The sequence below is a fragment of the Zonotrichia leucophrys genome, chromosome 9 (genome assembly GCF_028769735.1).
Source record: "Zonotrichia leucophrys gambelii isolate GWCS_2022_RI chromosome 9, RI_Zleu_2.0, whole genome shotgun sequence".
NCBI lineage: Eukaryota > Metazoa > Chordata > Aves > Passeriformes > Passerellidae > Zonotrichia > Zonotrichia leucophrys.
This window is the reverse complement of record NC_088179.1, coordinates 13,790,335-13,815,926: the sequence shown is the minus strand read 5'-3', so window position 1 is coordinate 13,815,926 and position 25,592 is coordinate 13,790,335.

The following is a 25,592-nucleotide window of genomic DNA, read 5'->3' as shown; positions in this document are numbered from 1 at the left end:
ATAGCATTGGATGATCTCTCCATTGTACATGGAGCCTGTGCAGGTACAAGGCTTGGCTTTGGGAATGGCAGCTTGAGGCATGTCACTGACCGAGGCGGCAGGCTGTGCTGGAGGCACAGCTGGGCTAGAGGCAGGAGCACAGGTTGTCTTTGGGCACTGATGCACCTTGTGCCCAAGTCTACTCTCCTCTGGGAGGTTGGGGCACTGGCAATGCATGCAGTCAGTCTTTTGGTTCACATGTTATAAGGCCCAAGGACAAGACATTGGCCACAGGTACAGAAGTGCCTTATCTGCTGCTGTGACCCAGCTAAGCTGGTGGCAGAGCCATGGAGTGGGACAGCTCTGCCTGAGATGACACTCTTCAATCCCTGTCCTGGCTATGCCTGGTCATGGTGTTGGGTCCTTCAGAAGGTTGAGGGAGCCAGCTGTCTGCAACAAACCTCCCTTGTTGGTACACATCTCTCTAACTCTCTCTTCTACTAGGTACATCGACACCAACACCCACGGTCCCCTTGCCAGGTAACACAACACAGCCTGTAGTCACCACCTCACCAACCAGACCCACGCCCAGCTCAGGTACTGCCATGTTTCATCCCTGTCTCCTACTGCTCCTTAAAAGTGTTCATTTTGTTTCCTCCATGTCCATCACCATGGGGCATGTCTGTCTCTTCCTTTGCTCTATCTATGGTGTTGGAATTGTTTTTGATGTGGAGTCGCTGTTCTGTGTCTGTCCTGGGCATCCTGAGGCTTTGTGGTTAAGCTTTTTGGCTGTTTGTGATGACTGGTCAAGGTGCCTCGCAACAAAACTCCCCTGCTGGTGCCCATCTCTTCTAACTCTCCCTCGTGCTATGTTCTTTGACACCAACACCCATGAGAGCTGAGCCAGGCACCACAATGCAGCCAGTACTCACCACCTCACCAACCAGACCCACACCCTCCTCAAGCACTGCCACCTCCCATGCCATTCTGATTCTGCTTGTTGAAACTTTTCATTTTGCTTCCTCTAAGGCCCATGATGCAGGGTGGTGGGTCTGTACCAAAGAAGGGTGTGCCTCCTCCTATCTCCCAGTTGTGCTGCTGGTGGTAGCACTTTTACAGAGATATAACAGGGCCATCCCTGCCTTTGGTCTCTCAGGTCAGTGTGTCTGCTTTTAGAAGAAGGCTGGATTAGCTGCTTACAACAGAGGCCCGTGTTGACACTTGCCGCTTCTTCCTCTGTCTCTCCATAGGTCCACTTCCTACTACACCCCCTACTCTGCTGCCTAACATTACAACACCGTCAACACCAAGACCAACAACACCACCAGGAATGACCTCAGGTACTGCTATTATTCCTAGAGTTCTGAGTCCTCTCCAAAATCCATACTGGGAACGTGGTACATTTCTGTTTAAGGGCTGTTATTTGATTTATTTCAGTCTCTCTCAATAATTAGACATGCATTGAATGCTCTTCCCTTTCTAAGGGTATGTGTGGGACAGCTGTACTTCCAGCAATAGGATGTTTCAGTAGCTTTGAACAGTATGTCTGTAAAAATTAATAATATCATGATACAGATCTAGAATGCCTCTGCTTGTCCATAAAGGCAATAGACCAGTCATGCACTAGATACTGTTTGAGCAAAGTGAGCTGGGGAGAAGAGGCAGTAGGAGGTGCTCAGCTGAAAGTTTCCTCTGGTCTTTCCACTGTCAGGCACCTGTGTGGTGGAAGGAGACCCTCACTACCACACATTTGACAAGCAGTTACACAATTTCATGGGCACCTGCACCTACACCCTCTCCAAGCTGTGTGACAGCAACAGCTCCCTGCCCTACTTCAACGTGGAAGCGGCCAACGAGCACAGGGGAGGCAACACCCGTGTGTCCTATGTCCGATACGTGGATGTCGATGTGGCTGACCTGCGGATAAGGCTGGGACAGGGCGGAGTGGTGACGGTGAGCCTGAGGGGAAGATGCTGTGGGGCTGTGGAGAGCAGAGAGAACTGTGCCAGATGGGCTGCTCCAATCCTGTCTGGATTCCTGTCCTTCCAGGTCAATGGAGTGGAAGAGATCCTGCCTTGCAGCCCATCCGAGGGTGTGCAGGTCTTGTCCAGCGGGCTCTACACCATGGTCATGACTGACTTTGGCTTGAGAGTCAAGTTTGATGGGAACCATCGTGTGGAGGTGACGCTTCCAAGCTCCTTTAGGCAGAAGGTTTGTGGCATGTGTGGCAACTACAACGGGATAGCAGCAGATGACTTCCAGAACCCAGAAGGGACAATGGAGCCAGATTCCACCAGCCTGGGCAACAGCTGGGAAGTGTCCAACAACAGCAGGTGGGTATGGCTCCCAGTAGCCCTGGGGACACATTGGACAAGGGCAGGAAGAGGAGACACTAGGAGAAGTGCACAAATGACCAAGGAAGCCCTCTGCCTGTCTTTCCACAGCTGCTCAGCAGGACCTCTGCCCACCCCAGCCTGCAATGAGACCGACAAGCAACTGATCAGCAGCAGCCATTTCTGTGGGCTCCTCAATGACACCAGTGGCCCGTTTCAGGTGTGCCACACTGTGCTGAGCCCCAGCAGCTACTTTGACACCTGCAGCTATGACCTGTGTGAGCTGGGGCTGGACCGCGAGACCCTCTGCAAGAGCCTGCAATCCTATGCAGATGCCTGCCAGTCACTCGGTGTGCAGATACCTGCGTGGAGGAACGCAACCTTCTGCCGTAAGTCCAGACATGGTACCTGGGGCTGCTACTCTAGGGAAAACACAGGACAGGATTGGAAGAGTGAGCTGGCGAGCAAGATCTATTCTCCCTATGGGCTGTAGGGATATACAGGGAGATATCAGTATTGGAGGCACCACCTGTGTTGTCTGTGTTTCATTTTGATTGGCTACGGCTGAGAATACATGTAGGGCCAAAAACACCATAGAGAAAATAGAGATAGAGCTACTTTTTCAAAGGGGGATTTTCAGCAGAAATGTGTATTCTGTTCCCCAAGTAATTGTTGGGTCATCTGTCTCTGCAGCGATTGCTTGTCCAGCCAACAGTCACTACGAGCCCTGTGCTGCAGCCTGCCCTGCCACCTGTGTTGACCCAACAGCTCCCTACAAGTGCAGCCTGCCGTGCGTGGAGGGCTGTGTGTGCGACAGCGGGTACCTGCTCTACAACGACCGCTGCGTGCCCAGCCAGCAGTGTGGGTGCTGGCACAATGGGCAGCACTACCCCGTGGGCTCTGAGTTCTGGACGGACAACACCTGCTCCTCCAAGTGCACCTGTCCCTCTCGGGGAAGCAAAGTGCAGTGCTTCAATGCCTCCTGCCCTGCGGGCCAGTACTGCGGGGTGCAGAACGGCAAACCCGTGTGCCTTGAACACTCCTACGGCATCTGCCACGTCCACGGGGACCCCCACTACCAAACCTTTGACAAGGTGACGCACAACTTCATGGGCAACTGCACCTACACCCTGGCAAAAGTGTGCTCCAACACCTCCTCCCTGCCCTACTTCAACGTGGAGGCCAAGAACGAGCACCGTGGCAGCACCCAGGTGTCCTACGTGCGCGAAGTCATGGTTGAGGTGTATGGACAGCGCATCGTCATTGTCAAGCAGCAGATGAGCCACGTGCTGGTACGCAGTGGGGCTGGAATGAGCATGGGGCAGCTGCAAGGCAGGTCTGGCTGCTGTTGTCAGGTTCTGGCACGCACCAGAAGTCCCAGGAATGGGTGGGTTTCCCTGAAGGCACCGGCTGGCTTTTTTTTTTGCTTTTGGGAGGGGCTGGAGGAGGAGGAGTCAAATGGGGAACATGGGCCATGTTGAGCACAATGCAGAACCCATGACACAGCTCTGTGAGCCCCAGGCCTGTTGGGGTGTGGGCACATCCCAGACAGCTGTTTGCCATGCCTGGCCTGGCTGCTGCTTTCCCAGGGCAGGAGCAGCCCGGCAGGCCGGGAATAGGCCCGGGGCCCACTGTGGTGTGTGTGCCGTAGGTGAACAACGTGCGCCAGACGTTGCCGGTGAGCGCAGCAGGAGGGGCCATCACGGTGAGCAGGAGCGGTCGCTACATCGTCCTGGAGACAGACTTCAGCCTCAGAGTGTCCTACGACGCTGACCACTCGGTGGAGGTGAAGGTGCCCACCACCTACTTCAACCTGACCTGTGGCATGTGTGGCAACTTCAACAACCGCAGAGACGATGAATACATGATGCCCAATGGGCAGCAAGCTGCAGACTCCAATGCTCTGGGGGAGAGCTGGCAGGTGCCAGACAGTGACCCCTCCTGCGGTGTCCCTGTGCCCTCCCCACCCTGCAGTGATGAAGACGAGAAGCTCTACGGGTCCGACCAGTTCTGTGGCATCCTGACCACCAGGCCTAGCCCATTTGAGAGCTGCCATGGTGTCATCAACCCCCAGGACTACTTTGACACCTGCTTGTATGACCTGTGTGCCCTGAACGGTGGCCAGGAGTTCCTGTGTGCTGCTCTGGAGGCCTATGCTGACGCGTGCCAGGCAGCTGGTGTGACTCTTCTTCCCTGGAGGAATGCTACCTTCTGCCGTGAGTACCTGCCTTGCCATTGCCAGAAAGGGAAAGTGGCCACACCCTCTGCCCTGAACCTCGGACCAATATGTCTCTTAGATCTTTCCCTTCCCTCAAGGCTGTCTGTGGTTGAAGTTTTCTGGTGCTAATTTTCCCCTTGCCATTGCAGCCCTGCAGTGTCCTCCTAACAGCTACTATGACTCCTGCATGACTGGCTGTCCTGCCACCTGTGTTGACCAACACGCCCCACAGAACTGCTCCAAGCCTTGTGTGGAGGGCTGTGCATGTAGCTCTGGCTTCCTGCTGAGCGGAGACACCTGTGTGCCCGAGGCCAACTGCGGCTGCCACTTTGAGGGCAACTACTATACTGTGAGTGAAAACCCTGCCCTGCTTTGCAGACCCCTGCCACCCCACGCCTCTGCCTGTACTTTTCTTCCTCACACGCTGAGGTTTGGTGTTTCCCTGCCTGCAGCAAGGGGAATCCTTCGTGAATGAGAACTGCACTCGCCAGTGCCGGTGTGAAGCCAAAGGCCAGATGGTTTGCTCTGCCCTGTCCTGTGGCGAGGACGAGGTCTGCAAGATCCAGGATGGCCAGAGGGGCTGTTACCCAGCCAGCACTGCCGTCTGCCACATCTACGGTGACCCACATTACAGCACCTTTGATGGGAAGCTCCACCACTTCCAGGGCTCCTGCAACTACACAGTGGTGACAGGCTGTGACAACTCCTCCGTTGGCTTCAGCATCACCACCCGCAATGAACACCGCGGCAGCCAGAGCTGGACAGCTCTGAACTCTGTGGCACTGTCCCTTGAAGGCCTCCACATTGCACTGCGCCAGCACAAGGAAGTCTATGTAAGTCTCTCACTTTGTACCTGGGAACAACAGACACACTGGACACTCTTAAAATACCCTTCTGTCCTCAGGGAGAGCTTGCTATTCCATGAGCCTGCTGCGTGTTCTCAGAACAGCATGGGAGAGCTCTGAGCGGGGCCACATATGGCTGCCCATGCAGACACAGATCCTTGGTTGCTTTCCTGAGCTTTCAGTGTGCCATTGGTCTAGTTTCTGCTGTCCTCGTAGGCCTGGACAGGGTTTCTCATGCCAGCAGAGCTTCTGGCTCACTGGCACTGGCACTACCCCATTGAGGAACAGTGACCTCTCACTGGAGGGCACCTCTTCATGCTTCTGTCTCCCTGTTCCCCTTCTCCAGATCAACGGTGCCCTGGTCTCCCTGCCTGCTTCTCCTGCCCCTGGCGTGACCATTTCCCTGAGCGGCTCCTACGTGCGGGTTTCCACCAAGCTGGGCCTGCAGCTGCAGTTCAATGGGGACCATGAGCTCCTAGTGAAGGTGTCTGAGAAGTACAAGGACAAACTCTGTGGGCTGTGTGGGACGTACACTGGGAGCCAGCAGGATGACTTCATGCGACCCGATGGGGTGGTTGTACCCGACTTCAACGACTTTGGAACCAGCTGGAGGGTGCCAGATGATGAGTGGCCGTGAGTCCTTGTTCCATCATGCAGATGAAGGACAGGAGGGAGTGTGGGAGAGGAGAGCAATGAGGGACATCAGGAGGGAGGGCTGGTGATGGCAAGTGTGGGGCAAGGGAGAAGAGGCAGCTTCCTGAGCCCTGGGAGAATGGGCTGAGCTTGGGCAGGATGTTTCTCCTAAGCTGCTTGGATCGCAACTGCCTCAGTGGGTTGTTTCTGTCCTCCTGAAACCAGGGAGGGCAATGGTGCCTGTGGGGCATGTATGTTCCACGCTGTCAAGTGACAGCCTTGGGTGCCTTTCTTAGTGAGGGATCTGGACTGCAGAAGCTGAGGTTCTGGCTGGGGAGTAGGTCAGGAAATGCAGTGGCTGCTGTCAGCAGGCTGCAGGGAACTCAGGGCTGTTTGTCTGCTTTGTAGGTGTGACCCAGCCATCAGCCCACCTGCATCCTGCTCCCCTGCTGAAGAGGAGGCAGCTAAGCAGCAGTGTTCACTCCTCACACAACTCGGTGGCCCATTCCAGCCATGCCATGCAGTTCTGCCACCCAAGACATACTTTGAGAGCTGTGTCTATGACCAGTGTGCCACGGGTGGCAGCACGGAGCAGCTCTGCAATGACCTGGGGGCCTATGCTGCAGCCTGTGCTGAGGCGGGCGTTGCTCTGGGAGACTGGAGTGCTGGCACTGTCTGTGGTAAGCCTTCTGTTGACCACCTCTGATTTCCTTGAATCTCAGGGACAAGGAAGGGAGCAGTTCTGGGGGCAGTTCATGGGGCAGAGATTTCCCCATGTATCACATAACTAACCACTCTGGTGAGCCAGCCCTTGCATGAGGAGACTCTTCCAGACAGGTGGAAACCCTGTCCTGCGCTTTGTTTGCAATGGAGTGGGGTGTCTTATGGGAATTGTGCAACATCCCCATTTGGGACCAAATCTCCATTATCAAACATACCTCCTCCACGTGTATTTCACTCTGTTTCGTTCACCTGCTCCTACAACCTTGCCTCCCTTTCAGGCACTACAACGCCACCTCCACATATAACAACGTCACCATCGCCTGGAACGAGCACAGGTACTGCTGTCTCCCATCTGAGCTTTTTAGTGGCTATGACAAGCTCTTCCCCCTTGGCTGGCCACTCTTGCCTCTCCATGGGCATGCCATAGATATGCATGGATGTACCTGAGCCCTGCTGTTCTTGGGGAAAAGGTGGCCTCACCCTCACTCTAAAACGTCTGCTTTTCTTTCTGCCCCATGTTCAGCTCCACCAACAGACTGCAATTTTGCCTGCACATTTGAAGAGGACTTCTGTGGGTGGGTCCAGGCAGATTACAGCAGCATTGACTGGATAAGGAACAAAGGCCCAACACCCACGCCAAATACTGGCCCATCCTCTGACCACACAACAGGAGGTAGGAACAGCAATCAGGACACAGGCTGAGGGGTGTCCCCTCAAAGATGGCCACAAACTTCTAACAGCAAACACAGACCACGTCTTTGCTGCCCTTCCTCCAGAGCAATTTGTCTGGAGTCCCTGAGGGCCAGATGATTCCTCTGGGAGGATTTCCAGCCCTGGCAATCAATTTGTGCTGCCCCCAGAGCAGGCGAGGACCTGCCATGCAGGGGAGAATGCAAAGCACAGCTTGATGACCTGTCAGTCTCTTGGGAAGACAAATGAGTCTGTGACTCTGTTATGAGATCCTGGCTTTTCCAGAAGGCAAAGAGGAGGGTTCTCTAACTCTGCAGAGCCATGTGAGGACTGTGACAATACTATGAAGGTGTTGCCATGTCCCAGTCCAAAGCATCCATCTCCCATGGCCCTGAGAGCACATTCACAGAGGCACTTGGTTCTGGGGAGGGTTGTAGCTTGTGAAGGAACTGTGTTTGCTCTCCCCTCCTTTGGCCTGCCTGAAACTGCAGTTGGGGTGCTCCCAGGACTGTGCTTGGGTTGTCCCTGGCTGCTTTGGGTAGCTCTGATGCATCTGTGACAGTGTGGCTCGTGCTTTGTTTCAGACGGCTACTACATCTTCCTGCAAGGCAGTGCTGATACTCTCCCCGGTTTTGTGGCTCGCCTGGTCAGTCCGGAGTGCAGCTGGGAAGGAACACTCTGCTTCCGCTTCTGGTACCACATGTACGGAACTGCTCAAACCATGGCCCTGCGGGTGTACCTGCAGAAGGATGAGGAGCTGGTGGAGGTCTGGCAAGAAATTGGGAACCATGGAGACAGGTGGTACTTGGGAGAGGTCACAGTGAACACCACAGGAAACTTCCAGGTAAGGCCACAGGCTCTCAGTGTCACCTCAGAGGAGCTGTGCTTTCTAATGGCTCTTCACACAAGCAGCTGGAGCTAATGCTGGGAACCATTCCTTCCCTTAGATCCTGCTGGACGGAGAATGGGGTGAAGATGTGAGGAGCAACATAGCACTGGATGATCTCTCCATTGTACATGGAGCCTGTGCAGGTACAAGGCTTGGCTTTGGGAATGGCAGCTTGAGGCATGTCACTGACCGAGGCGGCAGGCTGTGCTGGAGGCACAGCTGGGCTAGAGGCAGGAGCACAGGTTGTCTTTGGGCACTGATGCACCTTGTGCCCAAGTCTACTCTCCTCTGGGAGGTTGGGGCACTGGCAATGCATGCAGTCAGTCTTTTGGTTCACATGTTATAAGGCCCAAGGACAAGACATTGGCCACAGGTACAGAAGTGCCTTATCTGCTGCTGTGACCCAGCTAAGCTGGTGGCAGAGCCATGGAGTGGGACAGCTCTGCCTGAGATGACACTCTTCAATCCCTGTCCTGGCTATGCCTGGTCATGATGTTGGGTCCTTCAGAAGGGTGAGGGAGCCAGTTGTCTGCAGCAAACCTCCCTTATTGGTACACATCTCTCTAACTCTCTCTTCTACTAGGTACATCGACACCAACACCCACGGTCCCCTTGCCAGGTAACACAACACAGCCTGTAGTCACCACCTCACCAACCAGACCCACACCCAGCTCAGGTACTGCCATGTTTCATCCCTGTCTCCTACTGCTCCTTAAAAGTGTTCATTTTGTTTCCTCCATGTCCATCACCATGGGGCATGTCTGTCTCTTCCTTTGTTCTATCTATGGTGTTGTAATTGTTTTTGGTGTGGAGTCGCTGTTCTGTGTCTGTCCTGGGCATCCTGAGCCTCTCTGGTTTTGGTCTTTTGGCTGTTTGTGATGAGTGGTCAAGGTGCCTCGCAACAAAACTCCCCTGCTGGTGCCCATCTCTTCTAACTCTCCCTCGTGCTATGTTCTTTGACACCAACACCCATGAGAGCTGTGCCAGGCACCACAATGCAGCCTGTACTCACCACCTCACCAACCAGACCCACACCCTCCTCAAGCGCTGCCACCTCCCATCCCATTCTGATTCTGCTTGTTGAAACTTTTCATTTTGCTTCCTCTAAGGCCCATGACACAGGGTGGTGGGTCTGTACCTAAGGAGGGTGTGCCTCCTCCTATCTCCTAGTTGTGCTGCTGGTGGTAGCACTTTTGCGGAGATATAACAGGGGCATCCCTGCCTTTGGTCTCTCGGGCCAGTGTGTCTGCTTTTAGAGGAAGGCTGGATCAGCTGCTTACAACAGAGGCCCGTATTGACACTTGCCACTTCTTCCTGTGTCTCTCTATAGGTCCACTTCCTACTACACCCCCTACTCTGTTGCCTAACATTACAACTCCATCAACACCAAGACCAACAACACCACCAGGAATGACCTCAGGTACTGCTATTATTCCTAGAGTTCTGAGTCCTCTCCCAAATCCATACTTGGAACATGGTGCATTTCCTTTAGAGTGCTGTTATTTGATTCATTTCAGTCTCTCTCAATAATTAGACATGCATTGAATGCTCTTCCCTTTCTAAGGTAATGTGTGGGACAGCTGTGCTTCCAGCAATAGGATGTTTCAGTAGCTTTGAACAGTATGTCTGTAAAAATTAATAATATCATGATACAGATCTAGAATGCCTCTGCTTGTCCATAAAGGCAATAGACCAGTCATGCACTAGATACTGTTTGAGCAAAGTGAGCTGGGGAGAGGAGGCAGTAGGAGGTGCTCAGCTGAAAGTTTCCTCTGGTCTTTCCACTGTCAGGCACCTGTGTGGTGGAAGGAGACCCTCACTACCACACATTTGACAAGCAGTTACACAATTTCATGGGCACCTGCACCTACACCCTCTCCAAGCTGTGTGACAGCAACAGCTCCCTGCCCTCCTTCCATGTGCAAGTGGCCAATGAGTTGCTGATACTGCAGCAGTCTGTTCTTTCGAATCAGCCCTTCAAATTTTCTGATTTAATTCTTCCTATTTAATCAGAGAAAGCCTTTCAGATGTAGCACTAAAAACTCTGCTCCCCTTTATATACCAATGTCTTAATCATGCCTTTTAGCCAACTTTCTTCATCAACCTCTTGCATAGATTTCTGATGCACCAGAGTAGATTCTTTGTGTGTCCAAAGACTGAAGGCTGGGTTGGCCTTTGGAGTCTATTGAGTGATGTAATCACTGTTCCATCTGAGCAATAAATTCAGCATTAAACAAACTATCTGGGAACCTAGAAACTGCGAAAGTCTGGCGAAGACTGAGAGGGACGTTTTCCTTCTTCACAGGTCGTGCTTCCTGCAGTGCCTCTGGGGACCCACATTATAACACTTTTGACCACAAAGTCCATAATTTCATGGGAAATTGCACTTACACCCTCTCCAAAGTGTGCACTTCCTCAGAGAGTCTTCCATACTTCGATGTGTCCACAACAAATGAGCACAGAGGAGCCAACACCAAAGTCTCATATGTGAAGTCAGTGCATGTGGAAGTCTATGACCATCAGATTTCTCTGCTGAAAAACAAGAAAGTGAATGTAAGAAAATACTATTTAAAAGACATGTATAATTTTTAACTGGCATGCAGATAATTATTAGCTCTGTATAGTTTCTAACAAAACTTTATCTTTTTATTAATTATATATACCTCTTGTAATGAGATCTCCAACAAACTTGCTCAGATGTTCTTTGATCAGTTCCAGTTCCCCTATGCACAAGATCCTATCTTTCAGCAATCTGTTTTAGCTGCTGGTAGTTGTAGGAGTCCCAAAAGCCATACACTGACTTTCACAATTTGCTGTACAGGTTAATGGTCACAGAATGACCTTGCCTGTATTTATTGAAAAGAAGATCAGTATTCAAAGCAGTGGTGGATATGTTCTCTTGGAAACTGACTTTGGACTGTGGGTGAGATATGATGGAAATCACTATGCAGAAGTCTCTGTGCCCTCTAATTACAGTGGTCTGCTCTGTGGCCTCTGTGGTAAGTGGTAGCAGTTGATTACTTAATTTTTTTTTTCCCTTAGCATGCAGAAATTACAAGAGTAGTTTGTGTTGTGACTTTCTGATTATTTGGTTTGGATCATCTGGAGTTTTCTCATTCAATTATCTCTTCATGGGTTTTTCACACTTTCAATGCAGGAAATCTGCCTAAGAATATAATGGTGCAAATAGCATTGCTTAATTTTTAGTCACACATTCTACATGTAGGATGCAAAAAAATGAGCAGGGTTTTTAGATAAGTTTTTTCTTGGATGTAATCTAGTTACATAGCAACTTACAGACTTCCTGTTCAAATGTCTGAGCAGCAGCTCTTGGTCAGTAATCAAAACACAATTCTCCTCTTATTTTGCCCAGTACAGATTGATGTTACATACATATTCTCCCTAGAATTAAAATTCTCTCATTTTAATTTATTTTACAACCTGAAACTTAAGTTTTTTCTACTGGTTTGAACTTCATGTGTCCCATAAATCTCTTTTTACCCTCACAGGTAATTATAATGGTGATCCAAATGATGATAATATCAAGTCCAATGGTGACATTGCAAGTGATTCCACTGATCTTGGAGAAAGCTGGCTGGTGCCTGAAAATAACACAATGTATGTAAAATCATTTCATCTTGTTGCATTTGCTGTACAAACACTTAAAATCAAATATCCACTACTCTTTGCCTTTTTCCCCAGTACCAGTCTACATCTTGCAGCTGCCCGTTAGAAGTAGGGAGCTGGACTTTTACATAAACCAGTGAATGATAAGAGGGCTTGTGTTCTTTAAGTCTCATTTTCCAAAGCAGGAACTGTTTGTTGAGTGTGAGGGGAGATGGTACATCAGTCAGTTCCCTGACTGGAAGCCATAACTGTTTGGATCCCATAGCTCTTTTTTTTCAGCTAAGAATAAGCTTTTGAATCACCCAGAAGGGATCAAAAAAGGAGCCCATTCAGTGAGAGGGCTGACATCAGCTTTTCAAAGAAGTTGGATAAAGTCTTGTGACTGAAATAAAATGCAGTCTTTTGTGCAGGGTAGTGATTTATTAATTTTCCACAGAAAATCTGATAGTAAGAGATGTGAAGCACATGTTTGGTTTGCTTGCTTTCCCCAGATGTTCCAGTGGTGGGAAAGAAGAGCAATGTGATCCTGTGTTGGAGAGTGAAGCAAAGAAAAACACAGCATGTGGCATGATCACAGACCCAACAGGTAGTGTGTTGGTAGATCTGTGTGAGCCATGTGATGGAGCATGGTGTAGCTTGTGCTGTCCCTTCTCTAGAGTCTCTTTTTCTGGGCTTCTGTTAGAAGCATATAAAGCCTCTGGTGTGAATGGCCAGTGTAAAACCCATAGGTGCCTGGCTAGAATGTACCATCTGTTCAGACAATGCCAATGTGTCCATGAGTTTTATCTGAGAACCATGGCTGGTTTTTGTGTTATAGTGGCTTGTACCCTGCTTGCTAAAAGAAGCAGCTCAGATGCACTGTCAGTGTGTGTATTACAGACACTTTATCTGAAATTCTGTACATGTTCCCTGCAGTTGGCTAGAATTAGTGGTTTCCCTAGGCAGCAATGCTTAATTTATGTAAGTTATGTTGTATCAATCATGCAAAAAGAAGAAAACCTGATCCAGGGAGCCCATTGTGTATCTATTTCAAGTACTAGATTAACTTAACACAGCCTGGAACACCCACAATATAAAATACATGGTGGTCAGTCTTAACATTCCAGTGGGTTGTTTCTATCCTTTTATATATCTTCCTTGATTTACACAGGAATCTTCAAGGACTGTCACAGCAAGGTGCCTCCACAGAATTTCTTTGAAAACTGTGTTTATGACATGTGTTTCACTGGGGGACAGGCAATATCCTTATGCTACGGACTGCAGGCCTATGCTGAGTCATGTGTCAATGCTGGGATATGCATAGAGTGGAGGAATGCTACTCTCTGCCGTGAGTGTTTTGATATAAATATCTATTCTGGATTTTAACTTCATTGTCCTCTACCTTCTCCATGCATGTTATTTCATTTTATGTAATGTTCTGAGTATAGTCAGTCTTTTATAATGTCTTGAGCCTGCTTCAGATTCAGAACCATTCCAGGATTTGTATAAGTCACACATTTAGAGAACATTAGGATACATACATGTTAAATCCTTTAAGTTTTATAATATTTATAATTTGCTATTAGTTTCTTGGAAAAGTCTGGTTACATTCAACTGTGTCTTATGTGAGTTCTGCATTGAAGAAATAAGTTCCTTTGCTTCAATGAAAATCTATCATCCTCAATGTAAGTGGAGCTGGTAGTCCTCCATAAAACATGCTTATCAATGGCTTTGGTTAAAAAGAAAAGGGACCTTTTTTTTAAAAAAAAGAGACCTTGAAAAGAAGCTGTTTCTAGGAAGTGCTCTGTTTCTCTCTAAAGCAAAGAAATTGAGTACTGTCAGGTCTCAATTCTCTTCAGAATGACTTTATGGCAAATTTAATATAATGAACTCATATTTCTGAGAATAAAGCTTTCCAGGGGTTCCACTGGTGCTGATTCTAAGCAACACTGGACAGGTTTCTGCTCATCAGACATACAATCATAGAATCATAGAATGGTTTGGGTTGGGAAGGATCTTAAATATCATCTAGTTCCAACCCTCCTGCCATGGGCAGGGATGCCCTCCATTGAAACAGCTTTCTCAAAGCCCCATCCAACCTGGTCTTGAATAATTCCAGGAAGGGGGCATCCCCAACTTTTCTGGGCAGCATTTTCTAAAGGGCATTTAAGTCCATAAACCACACACCTGGAGAGAAAAAAAAGTCCTCTAAAGGACTTTTAAACCATACTTAAATAAACCATAATTGTTCTTTTTTGCTTTTTGCCTTACACTAATTTTTATTATACCAGTTACCACTGGATTATCTTCTGCAGATCTGCACCTTTTTTCTTTTTCTACTTTTCTTTTTTGGATATGATCAAAAACTAGCTCTGCATTTAAACTAAACCACAAAAACATGGATAGGTCTAGGAGTTGGTCAGTTTGGAAAAAGAATTACTGTGATAAAGCACCCAGTAAGTCATCCCTAAGAGGACAGAGCACAGAGAATTTTTACATAAAAAGAAGATAGAACAAGAAATGAGTGTTTAACTCTCCAAATTAGATTAAAGCTGTGGACACCCAGACTCCATAGTCTGAGGCTATAGGCTAGGACCTAAATATCTATGGCTTCATTGTAGTAATAGAGAAAACTCAGTAACATTAGAAAGATTGACTCTCAAGTGCTCTCTTCATCAGTGATGCAAATAAAAATGCAATTAAAGTCCAGACCAAGGGAAGGAAGTCTGGCTAGATGACTGGAGATGTCAGCTGTAATTTTCTTACAGGATTCAGAGAGCCTGTTGTAGGGACAGAATTAAATGAGAATCATATGTAGTGATTTACAACAGAATCCAGCCAAATCCATGTTTTTCTGTGTTTTTTTAGACAACAGAAATGAGCAAATACTTCAGGATTTCTGTAAAATGTAACGTTATCCCTGGGGACCACGTTTTGAGCAATAGAAGCCCAATTCTATCATAAGCAGGAGGGGTGTGAAAGTATATTGTTCTCAAGGAGTCTCAGTGAAACACAGAGTGTGATTTTTAGTTCTATTTTGGAATATATAGCAGATGTTCAAATAGTAACTACAGTAATGGGGACATATCAGCTGGTATGGAAAAATGTTCTTCTATTCTCTTAACTGTGTCACTTGATGCCTTTAAATCAGCAGAAAAAGTTTTGCACGCAGCACTCTCCTGTCAGACTTTCTAACAGACATTTTGTATAGTTTCAGGAGCAAACAGTGAAAGCATCAGGAAGAACTTTATTATGATTTTGCCCTTTTGAGTGATCTTTTCTTCTCTCTTTATCTAGCAATGTCCTGTCCTGGAGGCAGCATCTACCAGAGCTGTGGTACTAGGTGTCCCTCTACCTGTTTGAACATGTCAGCAGATGATTCCTGCAGTTCTTTGCCAGTGGAAGGTTGCTTCTGTAAGGAAGGTTATGTTTTGAGTGGAGACAAATGTGTGACAGAAAGCAACTGTGGTTGCATTGATGACAAAAATCAGTATCACCAGGCAAGTTACATCAGATATTTAAAGAAAAAAAGGAAAAAACCAAAAACAGGGGGTCTCATTCTTTACCACTGTGAGGGAAAAACCATGTTAATAATACTACCCAATTCATATTTACACCATTAATAATTTCAAAATAGGCTTACTTTGCCAACTTTCTTGGTCCATATATTGCATGGCTACAATTGCCCAAATGATTATATATCATGAACATTCAAATACTAATAATTTGATGTCCCCTATGGTTTTACCTTCCTATTTATCTTACAATATATACTTCTACACCCTTTGTTTCCCATGTAGCTGAATGAAAGCTGGTTCCCCCGTTACCCCTGCACCGAGCGCTGCACCTGCAGGGCAGATAACACCATTGAGTGCACATCCTGGGAGTGTGGGGTCCAAGAGGAGTGCAGTATTCAGGACGGTGTGCTGGGCTGTCATTCCAATGGTGAGTCCTGCCTGAAAACCACCCCGATGTCAATTCCATCAGTAGATCCTCTTTTCTTCTAGCTTTATTATAAATATCTTTTCATATGGGATGGCAAAAAGTCCCAACTGACTGCTGCCAGTGTTAAGAGATGAAAATGCATGATGGTCTGTCATGCAAGCCCTCCTGTTGTAGTGGAAATCAGCAAAAACTGATGCTGCCCAAAAGTTTGCAAAGTTTCTTGGATTCTGTTTGTCCTGATAATGAAAATTCAAGTCCCACATCACCAGTGCTGCAAACTTTACATTTGGTTGCATTTCTGTGAGAATTGTATTATGTGGGCCTGCATAATTGACAAGTGCATTATGTATTGTATATAGATGCAATTTTATTTACTTTATATTTACATCTGTATTTATATACTTAATTATGTATTTTTATATAGATAAGTAGAAAAGCTTTGTATTGCTCTCAACTATACTATAAAACATAGCTACAAGAGCATAGAGAAGTGTACACAGAAGTTCATTTGCTGCCAAGTTGTCCTTTTGTATATAATTTGCAAGTTGAATTTAAGAGATGCTTTCAGGAAACTTCTTATTTACAAATAAATGTCATTGGCATGAACCTGAGATGTCTCTCTGAAAGTTTGCCCACATAATAAAGATCAGGATGAGGTTGCTATACTAATGAAAACTGCTTTGGTCACCTGAGTCCATGGTGAAATCCGGTACAAAATCCTTAGAATATTTTTTTCACCTTCAGGTCAAGCAATATGTCAAGTGGTAGGAGATCCCCATTATTTCACTTTTGATGGAATGAAGTACACTTTTGTGGGAACCTGCACCTACACTTTGGTTGAGGTTGTCAACACAGCCACCAATGTCATTCCTATAACCATACTTGGCAAGAATGAAGACAGAGGACTAAGAGGGGCCACATACCTGAAAGAAGTCTACATAGATGTGTATGGTGTACGAATCACCCTTCAGAAAAACCAAGGAATCCTGGTAGGTGGTGGTGCTCCTTTTTCTGGCAAAAAGTATCTTAAAATTAGCTCACTTAGAATAGCTGTAGGAAAAAGGATCTTCATATATGTCCTAAGGAACATATGCTTAACAATTGTGGGCACCCCCATAAAGTGGATGTCATGAAGAAATATAATTAATATAATTTCTCACTAGTTCCCAAGGCTTCTGGTTTGGGTTTAGTGATTTATTGTCCTTATGCTAGAGATTAAACCCAGGACCTCCAGACTGGAGAACTGTTGCCTTAAATTAAAGTCAAATGCTTGAATTAAGACTCCCCACTTTAACAGTTTTTATCAACGCAGTCATCTATAGAGAGCAAGGCATAATGTATCAGCCTAGAAAAACATGGGGAGCCATGGCATGGAATCTGCCCCAAGAGTGAGAAAGAGCTTGCTCACAACCAGGGATCTTTCCAGCTCCCTGTTAAAGGCACAGGATATGAGTCCTGCCCAGTCCTCCTCAGTTAAAAGGCTGATTCCTGCCACCCATGGTTGGAATATGCAATGGTGGAAATGTAAAACTGTCACAGAGAAATTTTCAGCACTGCTAGGAATATAGACTGTGAGTTTCCATGGAAGAATATCCATACTGACAAATACACATCTCTTCAGCTGAACAATGAGAGAGTCTACACTCCAGTGCAGAACCGACTGCAAGGCGTGACCATTGGAAATGTTGGCAGATTTATAGTAGTGGAAACTGACTTTGGTGTGATAGTGAAATTTGATGGCAATCACCATCTGGAAATCACCCTCCCACGCTCTTATTTCTCACAGGTAAGATTTAGCATACAAACATCTGGAGTTGTTTCAAAACCGCTGGTTTGTGCATTTACTTCTAGTTCCTTTTATTCATGTGTTTTGCTGTTGCATCTTTCTTTGTAGCTCTATTGTACCAAATGTAATTTTTTTCCTTCTTGTTTTTTTCTATTCACAACAGTTTCTTTGTGTTCCAAGGGGGTAGTTAAAGAAAATTACCTGTCTAGGGGAATACTTCCAACTTAGAGAAATAAACAGCTTAAAGCCCTAGGGAATCAGAGATTTACTGTAACCTCTGTTCTGTTTCTCCATGGGTGCAGTCAGAATGTCTGAAATGTCTGGCACAGGATTGGTTGTTGGTGGTGATTTGGTCACATTATTTCATAGGCAACGAATAAGAAGTTATTGGGGAAGTTGATGCAAAGAGGTCATGCTTAGAATATGTTTTATTTTCATCTGCAGGTGCATGGCATGTGTGGCAATTTCAATGGTAATCTTGAAGATGATCTGTCCTTGACCAATGGTACAACTGTCACTGCCCCACAGTTTGGAAATAGCTGGGAAGTGGAGAAAGACAGTGATAAGGGGTAAATGTTAAATAATTTTCATACCTCCCATCTTGCTTCAGGAACACAGTGAATTGTTTTCAATTGTTTTGACTGTCTGCTATTTTGTAAAATATAAACACGGTATACCAGACTTTTCTCTTCTTGAATTTGTAGCTCAAAAAACATCCCCACAGGATTTTCCCACAGGAAACCACTGCACAGGAAAATCACAGCTGTTCTATCAATCTACATACACACTTGAAAAATGAGTCTCTGGGGCAGTCCAGAGTGTGGACTCTATTTCACACTGGCAATGCCCAGAGCAAGATGATGGTGCTGGGGAATGGTGAGGGCCAGCTGCTCCCTGGCTGACAGGGAGCCATGTGTGACACACATATGTGACAACACAGCTGAAAAAACTGTGGTCTCACCAGCCAGGGTCCATCCCACTCTACTTGAGCAAGGCAAGCAGGGAAGTCCCACAGAAGGAAGCTAAGGTCAGCCTAGCTCAGTTCAGGTCACCACATAGAAATTTATAGTGATGAGACAGATCTAAGGTCAAGCTGTGAAGTCAATCCTCTAGTCAGGGTCAAGTTCAGTGAGAGTAACAGGTGTCAGACATAGGATGGGGGTTGTCAGGCAGGTCTACTTCTGCTCAGTCTTTCATCCATTGACAGAAGGAAATCAGAGTCTCCAGCATTTTCTACTTTTCATTGGAAAGAAACTTTTCAGTTTCAGTCTGTCTTATAGCAGCCTGTGTCTGTGCTTTCTCGCAGTTGTTTGCCAGACTTAAGAGAAGATGATGAGCCTCCTTGCACTGCTGAGAATAAACAAGTCATTGAAAGACAGTGCAATGTTCTAAAATCAGACAAATTCAAAGTGTGCCATAGCCTAGTCAACCCTGATGACTTCATAGAGATCTGCATCTATGATATGTGCCAGTATGATGGCATGAAGTCTGCCCTCTGTGATATAGTTCAAGTCTATGTGGACACCTGCAAGAATCATGGAATCACCATTAAATGGAGGAATAGCACATTCTGTCGTAAGTACACAAGCAAGTGAAAAGCCTGAAACCTGAATGACTAATAGCATGAAAAAAATAGCACAATTAATTGAACAAGTAAAAGAAAACTAAATCTAAATTATCACAAAGTGCAATTCTACCATCACAATTCCATTGCTCCACTGAACTGTATTCAGCTTCAGATAAACCCAGCGATAACTAGACAAAGCTGTGGATATTAATGTGGAGTTAGAATGACATTGGTAGCCAAATGAGATATTGTAGTGAGCCTAAAATGGAGAAATAATATAACCAGAAGATCAAAAGAAAGAGGGATACTGTGTTAGGACACAGGGCTCAATGCCACTCACTGTGATTTGAACAAAAACTGTTAATTTGCCCAGTTATTAATTGTGCACCCTGTTCTCAGATTAATTTCCAGGGTATATGCTTCACTCCACTCATTCAACAAAACTACAAACAAATGATAAAACAACTAGTAAAGATATTGTGGAGGGGTTTTATCTGTGGGATCTTTTTTACAATTTAGTATTACACTGTGGGATTATCAAATAATGTTGTGGAGGACAAAACAGTTAACTAGTTAAAAAGCAAGTCAGATGAATATTTAATAGATCCATCAAAAATCCCTAGTTGCCTCCTTGCCATGAGTGTAGGAAAATACTGGACTAACAAACATGTTACACTGTTTCTTGACCTGTCCCCTTATGCATGTCATGGCAGAAATAGGGTTTAGAGCTAGATGAACCTGCAGTCTGACAATACATACCTGCTGCTCTTGCATGTCTGTAGTTAAGCTAAATTTACATCTGGTTTTCATAAATGAAAGGTTGAATATTTTAAGGAATTTGCCTTTAAGAGTCTCATTTCTAGCAGTGCCCAAAGAGGCATTTGCAGCTGAACTGGAATACTAAATCTGGAGCCATGTGGTTTTGTCATACCTGTAATAAAACTGAATAAGCAGTTCCAGAGAGCATTTTTTGTTCTGTTTTTGGTTGTTTTGTTGTTTGAGGTTTTTTAAAGTAGCATATTCAAATAAAAACCAGCTGATGATCAAAATCAGTTATTAAAAGGCAGTTCTGTACTACCATTCCATAGGCCAAGGTGTAGCTTTCAGTGTTTGAAGTGCACTTTGTAATTGCATTTAATAAGGCTGGCTCTGTTCTCCCCCGCAGCATTGCCCTGCCCATCCCGGAGCCACTACAAAGACTGTGTCTCTCCCTGCCCATCAACATGCAGTGACATTTTTGCCTCTTCCCTTTGTGAGAATACAGAAGAGTGCACAGAGGGCTGTGAATGTGATGATAATTATGTGCTCAGCAATGGCAACTGTGTGCCTCTCAGCAGCTGTGGCTGCAGGGACGATGACAACAATTACTACAGTGTAAGTAGTTTAAAGAGCAAATCTCTGACTTCAGAACTTGTAGAAAATTGATCTCCTGCCCATCTAAATATGAAAGAGAGAGAGAGAGATCAAAGACTTCAGGATCTACTTCTTAAATACCTTTCATCTGATTAGTAAAAGCTGCTGCCTTGGGTATTAGGAGATACAGAAGCTTGTTTGGTACTTTGCACCTGAGGCCAAAACTGAGGCCTATTTTAAAACTGCCAATTGATCAGAATTATTCAGGCAGTCTGTCCTAGTCCAGTTTTGTGTTCAAATTCTTATGTTGAAGACAGTAAGACAAATGGACTGAGATCCCCTCTCACAGGCTCTTGGTGAGACTACACTTAACCAAGCAGTTGTGGAATTGCCAACTGGACAAGGTTGGACCCAGCTAGTGTCCACACCCATGGCTTTTGAACTTCCATTGCACTGCAAAGCTGAGCACCTTGATAACGTATTCTCAACACAACTTGTGTCCAGGCTGGGGAGACATGGCTAACTCCACACTGCACCCAAAGATGCCAGTGCCAGAAGAACGGTGTCATCAGTTGCAGGAGCTACAGCTGTGATTCTAGAGAAACCTGCGTGATCAAAAATGGAAAACACAAGTGCAATCCAACAAGTATGTGCAAGCAGGTCTTCACTTCGGTTCACTTGAGGGCTGCAGAAGGAGGGAGGATGTGGGTGTACATACTTTCTTTCATGGAATTTCATTCTTTCACTGGGAAAGAAGGAAACTCTGACTGTTTTCTTGACAACATGTTATCGAATCACAAAAGGTCTCAGTTCTCATAACAGAAGGTTCCTATTCCATGTAGAAAATTTGTAGAGGGAAATGAATACCTGGGTATAATTTACTTATATCTAGAAATTTGACAGTTCAGTCTGACTAGTTTGACTGAAATTTCTTTTAAAAAAATTCCACTGCATCAACTGAACCCAGTTTGTGAATCTCATGTGAATGTTTTTTTTGTGAATGTTTTTTCCATTGCATGTTTACCAAAAAAACAAATCAAAAACCAATAAGCAAAACCAGGACAGAGCAGATCTGGACAGATATATAATAGGCCAGTCAGAGGACTTTGGTGCTTTTCATTCAACATTTGTGTTGGCTAGGCAAAGTTAATCCCATATTTTCTAGGTAGGTTGGGTTGATTAGGAGAGATCTTGTTGCATAGTGTCCCTACACTTCAGTTTTGAAGAACAGTATGGCATCAGTCCTCCTCTATTGAGGATCAATACAAAAGCATAAGGCAAATTCAGTGTCCCTAGTTCATTTTGGCAAAATATCTGAGCAGAGGCACCCCAGCAGTTTTAAGGATATGTAATCTAATAGGCCTTCCTATGCCTTGCTCCTGGAATAATGGTTTACTCTGTGCTCAGTGGTCCAGGAGAATACATAGAGGATAGTCCCTGTATCTCTGTATCTGATTGTTACATCTTGTAAACTCAATTATCAGTTTAGTAACCTCAGAAGAAATCAGTGACAGCACCGAGTCAGCCAAAATTAAACATTGCTTTTCAATTATGTAACAACACATGGCAGAGGTTATGAAAACAACATCTCTTATTAGGCCAGTTCAAGCTGTGCTTGTGTCAGAGTCATTCCTCTGCAGAGAGCCAATGAGCACAACTTAGTCTTCATAAATTCTATAAACCCTAATGTTCTGCTTCAGCTCAGTTGGCTCACAGTGGTTCTCAGCGGAGGAATGAGTTTCTCTGTCCATCTCTCCATTTGCGTTTCTATTCACTAGAGCGAGTCCTGAGCACCCATCTTTGCTTTCAGACCTGCATGCTAGCAGCAATCATTTTAATCTAACAGTTTGGACCACTCCAGGCATTGCCATCTGGCACATGCACATTCAGACTGGAGAGTAATGAAGCTCTTTCTTCCCTTGTAGGTTTTGGGATATGCCAGGTCATGGGCGACCCACACTACATCACCTTTGACAGGCTGGTGCACCACTTCCAAGGGAAATACACGTATATTCTGGCTCAGACCACCCCTGACCTCCCTGACACTCTGACACAGTTCAGCATTGAGGGCATGAACTATCCTTTGCTTGGAAGTCGACACATTACTTACCTGAAAGAGATGCTCATCAATGTTTACAACCACACAGTGCGATTCAGGCACAACAAGCAGATTCTGGTAAGTCACTCCCCCCTCACTGCAGAGCACAAGGAAGACCCTCCCTTGGAGTAAAACGCTTTTAAGTGATGGACATTTTTTTAAAAAAATTAAAGTATTAATGTGAACTGTGTTATTACAACAGTGCCATGAGGCCACCACAAATGAGATTTTCAGTTGTGTGGAGTCTTTTTTCTCCATAGCTATGAGAGATACAATTCTACATCAAAAAATAAATCAATAGATATAATTTTAGCAATGAAACCCCAAATATCCCAAGGCTTACAACAAAGCCACAACAATTTTTATCAGTGGTAAGGAAAGGTTTGTGTTATGCTAGGATATTTAATTTTCTTCCTCTTGATTGGTGTGTAAGAGCATACAGAGCTGCTATATTACATTTTTAGCTAAATAATAGATATTTCTTTGGATGATATGAAAGTACTGTGTTCAGATCACTTTCCTCAATACATGATTTTGTTAACTTAAAAAAATAAATGCTGTTAAATTATCCAATATATTTATCATAAAACCAGAGAAGTATTGGATTATATCATTGACCTGTACAGAAATCAGATTTTAATTTGGCCTATTTATAATGAATTTTAATTTTTTCGTTCCTTGTTAGTTGGATGGTGTGAGAGTGAGGCCCCCTGTTCGACCTCATGAAGGAATTCGTATATATCAGAGGCTAACAAGAATTTACCTGGAGACAGATTTTGGCTTATACGTGAGCTTTGATGGCATCCAGAATGCAGGTAAGTGCATTTTTGCTCTTTGCAGGAATATTTTTGCTCAGCCCCCAAAAATGTTCTCTTTCCAGAGGAGGTCTAGACCCAAGGCAAAACTTGAAATCTTCACTCTTTGCTCTTATGGTCTTTTGTTATATAAAATACCAGAAAATAACCAGAAAATACCAGAAAGAAGTGCTTCCCAGAAACAAGAAAAAAAAGCATAAAATTGGCATTTTTGTATCCGGATCCCACCAGGAGAAGTGAGATATAGAGTCAGACTGTCATATAGTTGTTTCATGTTAAGTAAGGTCTGAATGATAACAACAGCAAATCACTTTAAGTTGTTAATTGGGATGATGGGGCAAAATCTGGATCTGCCCCATGCCAGCTGAACCCAGCCAGAGGAGTTGTAGGACTGAGATCCTGAAGCTAGAGACTGTGAGTGTATCATTTTGCATGCTTCCTCTCAAGCCTACTCCAGACAATCCCATTCTTCAGTGTTTGTCAGGACTTCCCATGGCCTATACACAAGTCACTCATGTCACCTGGACACGTGGTACCTCTCTGTTCAAAGCAGAGCTACTCCTGATTTACAATAGCATATAGCTGTAGTGTTTCTGAGTGCATGGTGAAAGTGCCAGGCTCTGTATTTACATGGGCTCTTTCCAAACCCTGAAATTCCAAGTGCAGAAAGCAAACGTCTGTCTATAGAAATTCTGTTTCTCAGTGATCAAGTGCACTGTAAGTGAAGGGCAAAAAGTGGGTGATGCATTCCCTTTGTTGCAAAGCAGTAAGCAGCATGCTCTAAGAGCACCCAGGCAGTGATCTCATGTTGTATAAAAACTTGTGAAAAATTACTTTTTCATTATCCACATTGCAGAGCACAGAAACTGTGAATACCTGTATGAACAGGTATGTTCAGGGCTATGCTCTTACGCTGCATATTAAACCCATGTCATATTACCACCTGCAATCTGAGTCATGACATGTGGCACTTGGCATGATTCCACCTCTTCCATACACTCAATGGCAACAATTTCTGTGTAATAGCTTTTTTTCCTTCTGACTTTGCCTAGATATAAAGCTGGCTACCACCTACAGAAGCAGAGTAGAAGGCTTGTGTGGTGACTTTGATGGGAGATACAGAAATGACTTCAAAAATCCAGATGGTGTTTCGGTGAGGAATGTGAATACATTTGGTGAAAGCTGGAAAGTTCCTCTAAAAAGAAGCTCTCGCCTCAGGTACTTGATTTTCTATTTAATATTCACAGTAAGCACTGCCACTAGAAGTGAGTGAATTAAGTCATAGTTAACCTCTAGGAATAACTACACTGTCTCATTTCTCTTATCTTTCTTCTTCCCATTGTTTTTGTGTATGGACTTTTCCTGCTCATCACTAAGGTGAACTATCAGTTTGGCCAAAAGAGGGCTGAACTGTCAGTGCATGACTCCAGCTCAGTATCCCTCTTTGGAGTCACAGCCATTACAACTGTCAGGACACAGGGATGAATAACATCTTTCCCAAGCTCATGGTTCCTGAAAGAGATAAATACATGTGCTAGATGGGCCTGAGCGAGTGCAAATCCTGATTCAGTGTCAGTCTTTCCTCTGGAGCACAAATGTAGCTTTGAAATCCATCAACATAAATTCACAGTTCCTCCCATAAAAGATTATTGAAGAGTCTGATTCTCTTGCTTTCAAGGCTGTCTACTTTGTTTTCTGCCAATACACAAAAAGTAAGGACGTTCTTTTCACAGTGCATGAGCATAATATTTGCGGTCAGGAAAATTCTGTGCTAATTAGTCCATACACAACATTGGAAAAGATTTTTCTTGTTTCCTTGAGGTTTCCTTCCTTCCTTTATCCCTGTTGCTTTGAAAGCCCTTTGGAAATTGGTTATCCATTAACACATTACTTTTTGGAACTGTAATATATTTTGGCTATATATTTTGTCTGGATATATTTTGACTACAACATTTTGCCTGTTATAATAGCAGACAGTATATGGGGCAGTGTTGAGCATAAAGGGGCTCTGGAGTCTGTGCCCATAGGAAAATTCTGGCATTTCAGGCATACAGTGGGTTGTTCAGTGAAAGTGAGCATATATCCAAGAAATAGGGCTTTATTCCAGCTGCG